Below are 15,192 nucleotides of genomic sequence, written 5' to 3' on the forward strand. Positions count from 1 at the left end.
ACATTTTCGGAGTTTCAAATAATCGAATTTGCAATTTTATATGAACTTTGGCGCACCCGATTGCGTGAGTGTCAGTGATACTTACGGAGACGAACCGCAACCTTCTGTGTCCATTTCAACCTAAGAATGATGCGAAAACGATTTTATATGCATAGATTTTTTTCACTTTTTTCACATTTCGGGAAATTATTTCCCCGCGCTTGCCACCCAGCGGCGCGGTCCCCAGTCTACCAAAGTCCGCCGCAGGTGCTGCACGCGACGCTCCCGTCGCCGTACAACGCGAGTGCGTGTGTGTGAACTTATAACAAGCTTAGATATCTATTGTATAACCGAGAGCTACGGACAGCACAGTCAAGGTCAACATTCAGCTATTTGACACCTGTTGTGTATACATAACGTACGTAATTTATATAAGTAATTAGTTTTATTGGTTAGTGATTAGTATTTATTCTTAAAGTTTTGTCTACGAATGTGATGAAACAGGATATAATTTTTTTTAGTACTAAATGTTTATGTTTTATTAGTAATGTAGCTAAAAACTAAGTAATAAGGTAGCTAAAATAGACAGAGCTCTTGAGTAAAATTGTAATTTAGGTTACTTTTTGGCTTAATAGCTACGGTTATTTAGGTACCTAGTCTATAGAGCAGCTAAAATTATGGCCTGAAACTGTTTTATGATAGTTTATTCTTGAATCCGTTCAAAACAAAGGCAATAATTTATCATTTGCCAATAAATGTGTGTTTTTCAACAACACGGTTTTACAGTGTATTGCTGTCAATGCAATTTAAAAAATAGGCTAAAATTAATGAAATAGATACAGTCAGCCAAGTTGTTGGCTTAGCACTCCTGTATACAATATGCTAAGTGTTTTGTGATGAGCACTTGTCACTTGTCAAGGGGGCTCAGTTTTGAAATAACATTGAGATTTAATAGCTACGTATATTAATATTAAAAAAATATAATTCATTGTTTTTTTGAGCTATCAATGAAATATTACTACTGTATATACTATACACTATATAATATTATTCTTAAATATCGAAATATATAAATAAAACAATACCTACTGTGATTTGGTATAATTTAGTTAAGTAACATCAAACAAACAGTTTAATCAAACATTTGTGCTTAAAATTTTCATAGCATTGAAATTATCATCCCTGATAATTGGATTGATTACTTTCTTCGAAAATCCTTAAAACATATCAGTGTGAGGTCTCCAATCAATTATTTAAAGGGATTTCACAATATACTTGTACGTTTCCGTCATATATTCTATTTATTAGATAATTTAGAAAAGTGAAAATATAAAAATGAGTACATATTTTGAAGTGGCAATTGGCATTTCCGGCAGTCGCTGGAGCTCAGAGCGGTGTAACGGCGGAAGCGTCGGATCCATTCGAATAATTCAATTAAATCTCATGAGCAGAGGGCAGTCGAGCTTCACAGCTGCACAAAATAGGGATGCACTTCACGACAATACTCGATGTTTTCTGAAACTCTGTTTTATATCCCAGATATGCGAACTTGTTTAATCCCATTAAAGGGCTTCCACGGAAGACCAAGCTGAGTGGAAACCGTTTCATTGACGTTTTATCCCGTTTTCGTTAAATTTTTGTTGTTCAAGTGTCCTGAATAAATTCTATTCTATTCTATTTTTACTTAGACTGTTTGATTGCCCAATCTGCCTAACCCATCCGTCATTTTAGTACAAAACTAAACCGATTGGGTTATAGTTTGGTAAATGAACTGTTATTTTGGTATCTTGGATATAGTTTAAGCAGTAGCCGAAGAAAGAGTTTTTTTTTTCCCTGAATGACTTTTACTCCTTGGCAATTTTAGCAAGGTGGATTCTGCCAATGTCAAGGTGTAGATTTTTGACGAAGAAAGAGTTGCAGTGATTTCGTGTACCTGCCGGCCTAGCCGAGGTGACAATCGCTATCGCTTTTACAACGAAACGCCTTGTGACTCTCTATCACTCTTCTATATTGGTGCGACAGTGACAGTTGCGTTTCGATCACTACGGAGCGTACGCGATTTGCACGTTGGCTGTGGTACCTGTTCACAAAGATCGATAACATTCGACTCTAAGGGAGTCGGGATGCGGCAAAAATGGTTTCAAAAGGGTGGAGAAGAAAAATAAGTCAGCTCGTTGGAATCAGTGCGGTACCGCATCGACAGAGGAGCCCAACCATTTGCTGCGTCTTGCAATACCGACGACGCTGCTGTATGTGTCCCGGTTACACTACCTTACGAAAGTTGAGATCGTGAAGTACGTACAAGTCAAGTCCGGATTCATCATAAGATCGCGAAGTTGGAATCTCGACACAATGTGAATTTTAATTAGTGGTGAGCGTTCCGACTGGACCCTCACCACGGAGGAGTTTTGGGCATCAAGTTCCGGCGGTTCTGCGGTCGGCTCGCTGACACTGCGAGGTTGCAATATGCATTGAACCCTCATATAGGATCACTTTGCTCAATACCCTTTATCGCGGGAACGCGTGGAGGCATCGGGTTGAAATTAAAAGCATATACTCACGTCTACAGTCATTTGAAGCTGTGAAATAATCTAACTAAGTTAACGTAAAAAAAAGATACGGCCGCAAAAAACGTTTGTTTCGACACTCGAAGAAATCAAAATTTATAGGGTACTTCCCGTTGCTTTAGAACTATGAAATTTGGCAAGTAATATCGTCGACGGTCGTATTCGATGTGCCTACACGTACATATCGATCAGAGCGGGAATAGCATGGTTGCGTTTATCGCCTCTCGCGTCATGCGTTATTTTCGCACTTACGTACCGACATGCTAGAACCATGCTACCGCCGCAGATGTACAAAACCCTTGACAAGACCAAGAACGGAGAGTTAACGTAAGATTATCAAGGAAATTATAAGGAGAGTCACAATGTTTTACATTAAGAGGGATGAATAACTTTTCCAATCTATTGCAATAACGGTAATTTTTCTATGAAATTCCATTTCGGGAGAAAACGTTTTCTACTAAATCTTAACAAATGACATTGATTTTGAGGTCGATCGCTTCAGCATAATATATTTTCGGTTTATGGTAGTTTCGGTTTTCTTTTGCAAATTTTGCAAAAAAGGAAAACCTATAATCCTAGTTTTTCATCGTGTCAATAACATAATAAAAATCATGGAGAATAGAAAATACTTAGAAGTGGAAAAACGTGTTCTCGTTTTGATAGACGTTCACATGATACTTCCTTCTTTAGCTAGAATGCAAAAGAGTAGTAGAATGAATTGTAGCTATTGTTTGAGCGGATCTTAAGTTCGCGATAAATTGAGAGTAAAATAAACAGTTCAAACAATACAATATAAGTTCAGTTACAATATGATTAAAAGATATTTATTAGTTATTCTAATTAAAATAAGTGTTTTAGGGCGAAAAAATCATGTTATTATCAAAGCAGGAGAGGTAGATCGGTATATTATATGAGTAGGTATAACATTGTATGCGGATTAATATTAAATATTAACGTCCTTTTATTAAACTCCACTTTTAAATTTCATCAAAATTATTATACCTTCCGCGAAATACTTTAGTCGGAGACCGCAAAAAGCTGTTCCCCGTGTCTTCCAAAGCAAAACAGGTTTTAGTAGTTATAATAGGTTACATCAGGTTCAATTACATTTTAGGGAATTCATGCGATTGTCATGATATTTTGAGCTTTAAGCACACAACGCAAGTCATTTAAGTGCACTACACGTGGTTTTGCCGAGATATCAGGTTATTGCCAGCTACTTATGTACTTAGAGTTAGGCAATTTCATCAACAATTATGTCGATATCGATAAAATGGGTTACGAATTTCAGCTTCTAAAATTAGAATCGCTTTAACGAATGTTGATTTAGAAAACTCTCTGCGAGTGTGTATCTACAGTTTTATGTATGAAGGTAACGTTGTAAATGCCTCCTGTCAGAAACATGGGTCCCTTTTCATTTCAAATCTACCCGAGTAGGATGCGAGTGGGTGTTGATATCTAATAATCCTCGGTTAGATTTTCGACAGAAGTTAGTTGGTTTATTTTATTAACGGTTATCACAAAAATCCTGTTCAGATTAAATTTTTTTATGGGTAATGTACTATATTAAGTATATACAAGTAAATAACATGTTCATTAAAAATACTACAATGCATACTCGAATTAATACTTCTTAAAAGTGTATCTAAAAGTGATCAACGCAAAAGTTAAAAATTAACTAATATAGCTAAACATAACATCAACTCAATAACAAAAAAAGCTCAAACTAAAATAAAGGTTTTAGGATATAATTATGTAGTGTTGCGTGTACGTTAGTACAATTCAAATAATTATATAAACGTTTAGCATAACGAGTAGATAAACTAATAAAATATATATCACAAATCACAAACTGTCATATTGAATATGTAGCTAGCAATTAGCATAGACAATATTTCTTATATTGGTTTCAGTTTCAGGTATCACGCTTAACTAAAAGCTATTTATACTAATTAGATAATTTTCTTAGATATCAATGACAAACTTCTTCTACTAATGATATTAAGTAGGTATATTCTTACATTCATTACCTACTTTGTAATCCATTCGCCTTTTGCCCGGACCAAAGATAAAATAAATTTAAGTGACAATGACATCGCGCGCTGAACTTAATTCTACCCTTCTTATGGATTGAGTCTCGAAATATCTTTTCGTTGAGTGCCTACCGCCACTCCCCTTAAGTAATAAATATAATATTCTAAGTATTGTGTACTTCCTTATTCTAGGAATATAATTTCAAACGTTTGTATATGGCTGTTTCTAAAACACGTAGATAAATGCATAATTTGCATGTGTTCAGACAAAAAAAAATCAGTTTCAAAGTTTATCTTCATTCCTTCAATTTCGAGATACAAGGAGTTTATTGCATTTGTGATTCAAAATGAAAGAATCAATAGAAAAATCTTTAAATTATGCTTGAAAAGTATACAAGTTTTTGCTAAAACTCGATAGCTTATCGATGAAAGTTATTCCATCCTTACCCACAGGCTACCACAGCGTCACGTCATATGACTGATCTCGTTCGGTGACAGAAATGCATCATCGCGCAATAAGCCCCTGTTCTGTCGTGTTCAACCGGAGGACTCTTATTCCGATTAGCGATTAACACCTTGGTACGTAGTATTTAAAGTGATCTCCAGTAAAAGGGAGCTGTTACGAATCGCAAGGCCATAGTAATAGTGGTTCTCCAGAGTTGAAGGCTCGCCAATGCTTGTTAAGCAATGTGAACTTAGAGCCAGAGCACACAATACCTACGTAATATACTTATTTAGTAAGCTCGTGTTTCAGAGGTTGCGTTTGAGCGAGCGGAATGGAAACCAACTCTTGTAATGCTTGCAAATTATGTTAAATAGTTTTAACATGATAGAATTTCAAGGATCTGTGTGGTGGTAGCCTGCTTAACTATCAAACATTTTCAGGATTGGTTATTACCAACCAACAAAACGTAATCTTTTAGATTCGAATCAACACTAAAAAGAAGATTATCATCCATCAAATGGAATAGACATTTATTAGGAGATGAGAGACCTCATAATGCTTAGACAGCATTAAGAAGCGATTTCAATCCTCGACGTGCAAGGTAGAAGTCTAAGCTACGTGACAGCAAAGATCGAAGTATACCCAAGAAAAGTAGATCAAAGAAAAAGAAAACATGATCAAAGAAGTTGTACGTCTATAAAAGGCCCAGCTCCACGTAGGGCCAAAGTAGGATTCGCTCACAGCAAGCAGGTATCGGACAATAAGTACAACACGTTCTCCACTGCGACTGTGTGAACATGCCCCTAAAACTAATTGTGATGTATGTTATACACTTCATTGAGTATAACTTCCCAAGTTGATATCGTCTCTCGAGAATATGACCACAGTTTTGAATAATTTATCGGTAGTTACCGTGGGAAGCCGAAACAATCGGCTGACCCAATTAAACTCGCGATCGGCCCTAAATATATTGTTCCGCTTGCTAGGCAGCTCTCGACAGTTCATTAACTATTAATGGGCGGAGTTATCGAACAACAATATTTTATTATTAATTATTGATTGGAACTTAATGCTCCACACTCAATTTAGCGGGAATATTTTAAAGACTCTTTATTCAATGAATATAGATGCAAAAGAGACAATAATTTCGCGTGTCAACAATGCCAATGATCCAAAAAATCGATATTAACCGAGGTCGATTCAAAAAGTTCTCATCGTCATTAAAGTTCGGTTTACGTTTTTTGACCTATATAACCGTTACCGTATACAACAAATTGTGTGCAAATATTTTCTAAATAAATAGTTAATATCCAGGGAGGAAAATGGGGATTACCTTTGTATGGAAGCGGTCGCCCCCTTTCGTCTTAAGGGTCATTCAGAATCCATCCGAGTATCTGTAGGTATAGTCCTAAGATAGCTTTCCTCAAACGACTCTTGGGATTTAAGAACGTAAGATTTTAATCTGCGCAATATTTTATAAAGTCTTTAAGATTTAATTAAATGAAAGATACCTGCCTGAAGCGCTAATTATTCCAAGCATAATAGAAAAAGGGGTGAAATTAATTATAAAATGAGATCCGTGAGCTGGCGAAATAGGTATTTTATTTTTTTAATATATTTTGCTGTGGACACGATACGATGTATATTTTATTTATGAATAATTTGCACAAATCCTAGTGAAACTTTATAGACCGCGAGCCAGGAACAGATTTCCATGACCAACCGCCTCCCGGCCGATAACTCGTATAGTGGTTAACGGCTATGTATGAGGAACCCTCGTAAACGTCAGCTGCCGCTCCGTTGGCGGGTTGAGGAATGGCAGCCACTGAAACACGTAGAAATAATTTAGTCGTCGCCTCCCGTTTGATGGTTTGTCAGATGATAGTTTAGATTCTATTGTGAATTTTAAAATTCGTCATCCAGTTGTATCGCGGTGGAAAGAACGTCAGCTGGTCGCATGAAAATGATAAAAATAAGCGCTTTACTTTTTTATGACAATGCTAACAAAATCATGAAACTTTGCGTATAGCATCAGGCATTTCAATAAACGGATTACGCATACTTTGCGGACAAATGGTAAGGCGCGTATTTTTTACATATTCATGTGACCAGCTGACGGTCTTTCCACCGCGATACAACCGGCCGACGGGTTTTTTTAATTTAAATTAGCATCTAAACTATCATCTGACATAATATTAACCAAGAGGTGATTACAAAAAACAATGTTTACTTATTTTATATTATATTTATTAATTTATCTTATTCATTCGTTTTTAGTCGTATGCCATTTCCGGTAAAATTATTCAGGGTACTACTGGATCATTATTTGGTGCCTCACGTGTAAATAAACTAAGTCATTTAAATATAGGAAATCTGAAGGTGGTACGATTAAATCGATGATACAATATTAGCTGACTCTCCCCTTCGTATATCTACGGTAAAATTTATTGTGATTTCAGCATTTTCAACCACCCCACCCCGGTTATCTGCACTTAGCTCCAAGGGCTCCGGGTGACCTTTAGCGACCCATGGCTCGACTACTATCTACATAATATATGTGACATTAATATCAAACACCGTACATTAGAAGATTTTGGTTTGAAATTAGTTTGAAGGCCAAAAGTTATTTTTCCATGACATATTCTTATGACAATTAGGCACAAACCTCATAGATTTTACTTCATCATCATCATCGTCATATCAGCCGCAAGACGTCCCCTGCTGGACATAGGTGTCCCCAGGGATCTCAATAATGACCGGTCGTGCGCCACTCTCATCCATCTCCTGCCTGCGATTTTAACCAGATCGTCGGACCATCTTTTCCTATTGCGTTTTCCAGTTCAAGCAATGGAATTGGGTTGAATTTTATTTAATTTGAGGATAATTTGTGGTTTCTGTTGCTTGAGATTTTTTAAATAGTGAATTTCTTTTTTATAACTTATCAATATTTAGGTAAGTAATGTAGGTAGTTTAAGTAACAAAGTAAAATGAATAAATGTCTACAGCATAGATCAGACTAAGCTCTGAGTATATTTATGTACCTGCATTATTTGGTGACAAGAAAATATATATACGCATTGCTAAACATTAAGTTCTATTAATTTATAAATGTATCTAGATACATTTATACTCACTCACTCCTTAGTCCTAAGGCACGTTTCCCCTAAGTGATATTTGCCAAGTGCCTTTTAAGCAAGAACCACACCCCATGTAAGACTATAAATGTCGTAAATGTGTGTATCTAAGTCACACGTGATGGTACTCACGGTGAGTGGAGTTGGGGAAGCAAGAACTTTGTTATTCTTGGTGTTTATTCTTTACTTAGCTACTTTACTTTCAATCGTCTTATCTTATGGTAAAGTAATTGAAATGTGTTCTTTACAGTACATATGGGGCTACTTTATAGCACTAGTGCGAGAAGTAGCATATTATCTTACTGTGTCGAACATTTAAAGGGCCATATGTACTGTAAAACGTTGGACGATACATGTGCGAATAGGTAATTCGCAACTCGTGTCGATTTAAAACACTCCCTTCGGTCGTGTTTTAATTTATCGCCACTCGTTTCGAATTTCCTATTTTTCGCACTTGTATCGTAATGTACTATTATGAATTAAGTTTCTCTGTTACATTCATTCATAGTAAAAATATTTTGAAAGTAGCTAGTTTAATCTACCAACGAGGTAAACTAAGTACAAACTTTGATCTAAGAAAATAAATTAAGTCATTCTTTCAGTCCTTTTTAAGTCAAACCTTATGTAGTGCAATATTCTAATAGTCCAGTTTACATTCTTAGGGTTCCGTAGCCAAATGGCAAAAAACGGAACCCTTATAGATTCGTCATGTCCGTCTGTCTGTCCGATTCTGTCACAGCCACTTTTTTCCGAAACTATAAAAGCTATACTGTTCAAACTTGGTAAGTAGATGTATTCTATGAACCGCATTATGATGTTTACACTAAAATAGAAAAAAAACAATAAATTTTGGGGGTTCCCCATACTTAAAACTGAAACTCAAAAAATCTTTTTTCATCAAACCCATACGTGTGGGGTATCTATGGATAGGTCTTTAAAAATGATATTGAGGTTTCTAATATAATTTTTTTCTAAACTGAATAGTTTGCGCGAGAGACACTTCCAAAGTGGTAAAAAGTGTGTCCCCCCCCCCGTAACTTCTAAATAACAGAATGAAAAATCTAAAAAAAATAGATGATATACATTTCCATGCAAACTTCCACCGAAATGGTTTGAACGAGATCTAGTTAGTAGTTTTTTTTTTACGTCATAAAAAATAAAAAAATATATTTTTTCATCAAACACATACGTGTGGGATATCTAGGGATAGGTCTTCAAAAATGATATTTAGGTTTGTAATATCATTTTTTTCTAAACTGAATAGTTTGCGCGAGAGACACTTCCAAAGTGAAAAAATGTGTGTCTCCCCCCCTGTAACTTCTAAAATAACAGAATGCAAAATCTAAAAAAAATATATGATATACATTACCATGCAAACTATCACCGAAAATTGGTTTGAACCAGATATAGTAAGTAGTTTTTTTTTAATACGTCATAAATGGTACGGAACCCTTCATGGGCGAGTCCGACTCGCACTTGGCCGCTTTTTTTGTTAAGGTTCGTAAAGTAAAGTTACATTAATAATATTTCTCGGCAGAGTTGAGTAGTACCGATGAAATTCTAATGTTTAATTACCAATCTATTCAATGACACATCTGTTACTTATGCCTAAAAGTAGTTTAACATTGCATGTAGGCATATTTTGTTAAATACCAAATCTATTGAAACTTCGATTTAATAGATTGCCTTGTCAAAACGTCAAAGCAAGACAAGTATGGTTTAAAAGGTATTTCTTTTATAAGTATCTGTTGGTCTAGACTTCGCCTGACATTACAATAGGTACAAAAGGCGTGGAGAGATGGGAAATCGATTAAGATTAAGGGCCGGCCGGTTGCGGCTTTTTAGATGATTACCTTAACATTCACTGAATTCTGATACCTTAATATATAAAGAATACGCTGCACTTTCACAACTTTATGACAGTAGCACGATACTAATTAACCGACTTCAAAATTTGAAAAGGAGGAGGTTCTCAATTCGGTTGTATGATTAATTTTTAATGTTTGTTACAAATACAAATACAAAATAGTTTATTTGGCTTAACTTATAATACACATAACATAAAGGGCTGGAATCTCCCATTAAGTATAACAATACTTGTGTCGGGAGACCCCGCTCTTCCATTAGGAAATAGGGTAAAAACAACAAACTGTACTTAATTAATATACAATTTACAAATCTGATTATTATTTACTATTACAATTTACAATAAGTATACAATTTCAGACCCGATTTAATTGTGTTATTACAATTAAGGATCTATAATATTTTATAACAATAGGTACCACTATTAAATTAGATTTTAAGAGTAAGTGTTTGTGTGTGTGTGTGTGTGTGTGTGTGTGTGTGTGTGTGTGTGTGTGTGTGTGTGTGTGAATGTGTGAATGTGTATGCGAGTGGGATTCATAATAACAGTGCCTCCGTTTCTTCATAAAAATCGTTTGTTACTTCATAACTCCGCCATTTCTGAACCGATTTTGAAAATTATTATTTTTTGGTTGAATTAATATAATAGTACCTGGGCGACCGAGCTTTGCTCGGTTATAACTATTTATTGTATTATGGTGGTGTATAGGTGATAATCTTAACTACATTTTTTTACTAAATTAAACTTGTCTTAAGGTTGTCTGGAAGAGATCGCTTTTTAGCGATAAGACCACCTGTTGTTACCTGGTTCTATTTTCCTTTAAAATTCATTTGTAGTTTTAGATGTATGTAAAATGTATAATTGTTGGTGCAATAAAGAATATTTACTTACTTACTTGTCTAAAACAATAAAAATTAAAAAAAAAAAAAACTTGAACATATATATAAAAAAAAGTCAGTCACCGGGCGAGATTCGAACTCGTAACACTCGTTTCTAGCCGTCCGCGTCTTAACCCGCTGGACCAGACGGACAGTGGCCGGCAACACGAAATTAGCGACCATATTCTGCGTCGTAAGAAAAACGTATGAAAACTCGAAAACACGCGTTTTCCCAAACATAAGACTAATCTATATCGATTGTATACCCCCAAAAACCCCCTTATACCAAATTTCAGCGAAATCGTTAGAGCCGTTTCCGAGATCACAAAATTCAAAATTCAAAATTCAAAATTCAAAATTCAAAATTTTATTCTGCAAGTAGGCCTCAAGGGCTCTTTTACAAGTCAATACAACATTTATAGTAACATCATATAGTGACATGAAAAATACACAACAACATTTTATAAATACAACAGCCAATACCTGGGTAAACATTACATTATAATAATCTTAAAATAAATAATTACTACAATACAATAGAGATGTATAGTCTCTATGGTTAAAAACACATTAAATCTGGAGATGTAAAAGGTCCCCAATGTCAGAGTACTAATATTAATAAAATTTGGAGGTGTAAAGTCTCTCCAAGTGTCAAAATAAAATTTATACTAAATAAATAAACCGCGTCTGGACTGTTAAACTAGCAGTCTCATAAACTAATGCTACATTCTGTACATAACTAGTATGTACCAAGTCAAGTATATTATACAATATGACAGAGACGTATAGTCTCCACAGTTAATACATTAAGTTTGGAGATGTATAAGGTCCTCACGGTCTGAGAAAAATAATAATACACAATAATAAGATTTGGAGGTGTAAAGGTTCTCCAAATGTCAAAGAATAAAAAATAAAAAAAAATTGTATGAAATACATATTTCACGTCAAGAGACTGTTAAGCTAACAATCTTAAAACTAGTTCTACAGAATACATAACTACTATGTATTTAATATGTCAATGTCATCATCAAAATAACTAAAACATAACAAACATTAATACATAAGGTTGAACAGCTAGAAACAACAGCGCCATATGCCTCTCCGGGACACTGCACGCAAAACTATTACAGCTTTTGAGACTGGATACTTGGCCATGATTCCGTGTCTCCCAAGTAGTCATCTATTTATTTTATAGTATCCCTTTTTGAGAAGTGCATTTTTGACGTATTGCTTGAATGAAGTATAGGGCAGGTTCCATGCCTCTAAGGGTACTTTGTTATAAAATGTTACACAGTTTCCCATGAACGATTTTTTAACTTTCTGTAGACGAAACTTGGAGACTACTAACTTATGTTTATTTCGCGTATTATAACTATGGATATTAGACAGTTTCTTAAAGGACTTTATATTCTTATGCGTATACATTATCACATCTAGTATGTATTGTGAAGCTACTGTGAGAATATCTATTTCCTTCAATCGTTCTCTCAGTGAGTCACGAGAAGCCATGTTATAAATGGATCTGATTGCCCTCTTCTGAAGAACGAAGATGGTTTCTATGTCAGCTGCTTTGCCCCACACCAGTATGCCATAAGACATAATACTGTGAAAGTAACTGAAGTAAACTAGGCGAGCTGTCTCCACGTCAGTAAACTGCCTGATTCTTCTTACTGCATACGCGGCAGAGCTCAACCTTTTCGCCAGGGCAGATATGTGAGGGGCCCATTGCAGTTTACTATCTAAAGTAAGGCCCAGAAAAACCGTATTCTCGACAAGGTCCAGCGTTTCGCCATTTAATGTGATGATAGTTTCAGATTTTCTTACATTCGGTAGCGAAAATTTGACACATTTCGTCTTTTTCGCATTAAGAAGTAAGTTATTTGCTGTGAACCATTCTAGTACCTTTTCCAAAGTTTCATTGACTTGGCTATAATCGCTCAGTTTCCTGTCAACTTTGAAAATTAGTGAGGTGTCATCAGCAAATAAGACTATCTCACATTTATGTTTTACAAGGTTCGGCAGATCATTTATATATACAAGGAAGAGAAAAGGACCCAAAATTGAACCCTGTGGAACTCCGAGCTTTACAGTCATTCCAGTAGACTCCGTTCCATTTACAACCACTTTCTGGGTTCTTTGGTTTAAGTAAGACTTAACAAGGCTATATATATATATATATATATACAAGACACAGATATATATATATATATATATATATATATACAAGAATTGCTCGTTTAAAGTTATTTTTCTCGTTCCTCGCGTTGCCCCGGCATTTTTGCCACGGTTCATGGGAGTCTGGGGTCCGCTTGACAATTTATTTATATTATATACTGATTGGTCCCATCTTTGTCAAAACTCAGTTATGATGATGGGATCCATGAGAAATCGAGCGAACTCTTCAATAATTTTTGTATTTTCGTCAACAAAAAAGTGACGTTTGCTAAGGGAAACTGCTGATGTTGATCGGAATGGAACTCTTCAACGACGCATAGTTCCCACTCGGCGCTGCCACTTGGCGATTTGTCGTCTTCGTTATGTTTGTTAGGCAAATTAGGTTTTCAAGGCACATTCTTGTCAAGCTCAAAAATCTGATGGTGATATATATAGTGATTTTTGTATTTTCTTTATTTATATTTCTATCCTATTGATTAAATACAACTTGTATTTAAAAATAACTGCTGTCTATGTTTTTCTAATAATTATCTGGTGATTTATTTCATGCATGGTGTGAAATAATTTAATTTAACCTTTTGAACGCCAAGAGCCACTAAAGTGGTCATGTGCTGTCGTGCCTACCACGCCAACGACCACTAAAGAGGTCATGGCAGACGCTGTCAAAGCAATTTTATTGTTGACAGATAAGGTTTAAATTCGTTTCTCAATAGTTGACATATTGGCGTGTATGCCACATTTTGATGCGAGGGAGAAAGCGTTGAAAAGGTTAAATACAGTTGAATACCGAAATATATTGCGGGCATCTTACCAGTCAACGAAAGGGCAAATCTGAAATGTGTCAAGGTGTGATAAAAAAAAACATGGCATGAAAATGACATGGCAAATGAATGAACTGAAATGAAACATTTTACCTCCTTTTCTAAATAATTAGGCGTAGGACGCTGTCTTTTTAATTTTATTAAATCCTAATTCATAAATAATCTTTCTTTTACCGGTCTGAAGTCGTTATTTGTTTAAAAAAAAACATATATGTACCGATTTAGGCGAAAACACGATAAGTTTACTATCGCTCTCAGAATGTCGCTGTCGTGAATGTAGTTACAGTCTTACCAAAATAGGTTGTGCACTGTCTTGTATGATTACAATCTAATGCGAACAGAGCAAATTTTATTATTTTATAAAATATGACCTTCAGGCCAAACGAACACGTGACTAGTGGCATAAAAAGATGCGAATATTTAAAGTGCCTTTATCCTGTTACGATCCCCTGTGGATTTCTTCTGGGGAAAGTTAACGAAGATCCTTCGCGAATTTTTCGTTTTGCGTGTACGTATGTTGTCAAATGGACTTTGAAATATCAATTTGAGTTGGAAGGTGGATTTGTCGGATATAAAAGTTGTTTTTACGTGGATCAGTATTCGCCCTGTGCTCGGTGTGTTTACAGAATATAAATAAGCAAGTGGTTGAGTTTGTAAATATATATGGTTATGGTTAGTAGTACGGTATTTTTCTAGTTTTAATAACAGCAATAGACGAAGTCGATTTTGTGTAAGTGGCAGTTAACAGCAACCTGTCGAGCTTTGATATACGGAATTAAATTATGTTATCTTTCGTTTTTTTACATCATTAATTAAATAAATATGCATATGAGGGCCAGATATGTAGATGTATTGTAGTCGTAATGCATTTAACAGAAATAACATTAAATTTGTAATGAAACGTTAGAATTACAATAAAATTAAATAACATTGATATACAAATAAACAATTGTATACTTCAGTTCACAAATAATGGAAAAAATAACGTAGTAGTAACGGCACATGTCAGGTTTACAAATAAAAGAGTTAATTTTATTGTGCACGGTCGGACATATTTATCCGCTGGGACAGTTAGACAGATATTATTCGATCACGTCACGCGAGGACAGGTGTTAATTATTGTGTTGAGGTTTCATTAAGCTTGAAATTATAAATTGATTTAATAATAATATTGTTTTATTACAAACTTATAGCAGTTAAAAAGTTTCCCTGCCACTTTGTCACATGATTATGATTTCTTAAGGGAAACGTTGTACGTCGTAAATCCATTGTTGGTAAATAACAAGCGCTTTA

The 15,192-nt window shown here is 35.1% G+C and overlaps 1 protein-coding gene across 2 annotated transcripts in view; it reads left to right on the forward strand.

Annotated features, from left to right (window-relative positions):
* The first annotated feature begins 216 nt into the window (after positions 1-216).
* LOC133520698 (acetylcholinesterase-like) overlaps positions 217-15,192 on the forward strand; it is a 91,917-nt gene continuing 76,941 nt past the window's right edge. For both annotated transcript variants that reach the window (XM_061855312.1, XM_061855311.1), the window contains exon 1: positions 217-397. The gene's annotated coding sequence lies outside the window, so the exon portion shown is untranslated. The remainder of the gene's footprint in view (positions 398-15,192) is intronic.

This window comes from Cydia pomonella, chromosome 8 (genome assembly GCF_033807575.1).
Source record: "Cydia pomonella isolate Wapato2018A chromosome 8, ilCydPomo1, whole genome shotgun sequence".
Taxonomy (NCBI): domain Eukaryota; kingdom Metazoa; phylum Arthropoda; class Insecta; order Lepidoptera; family Tortricidae; genus Cydia; species Cydia pomonella.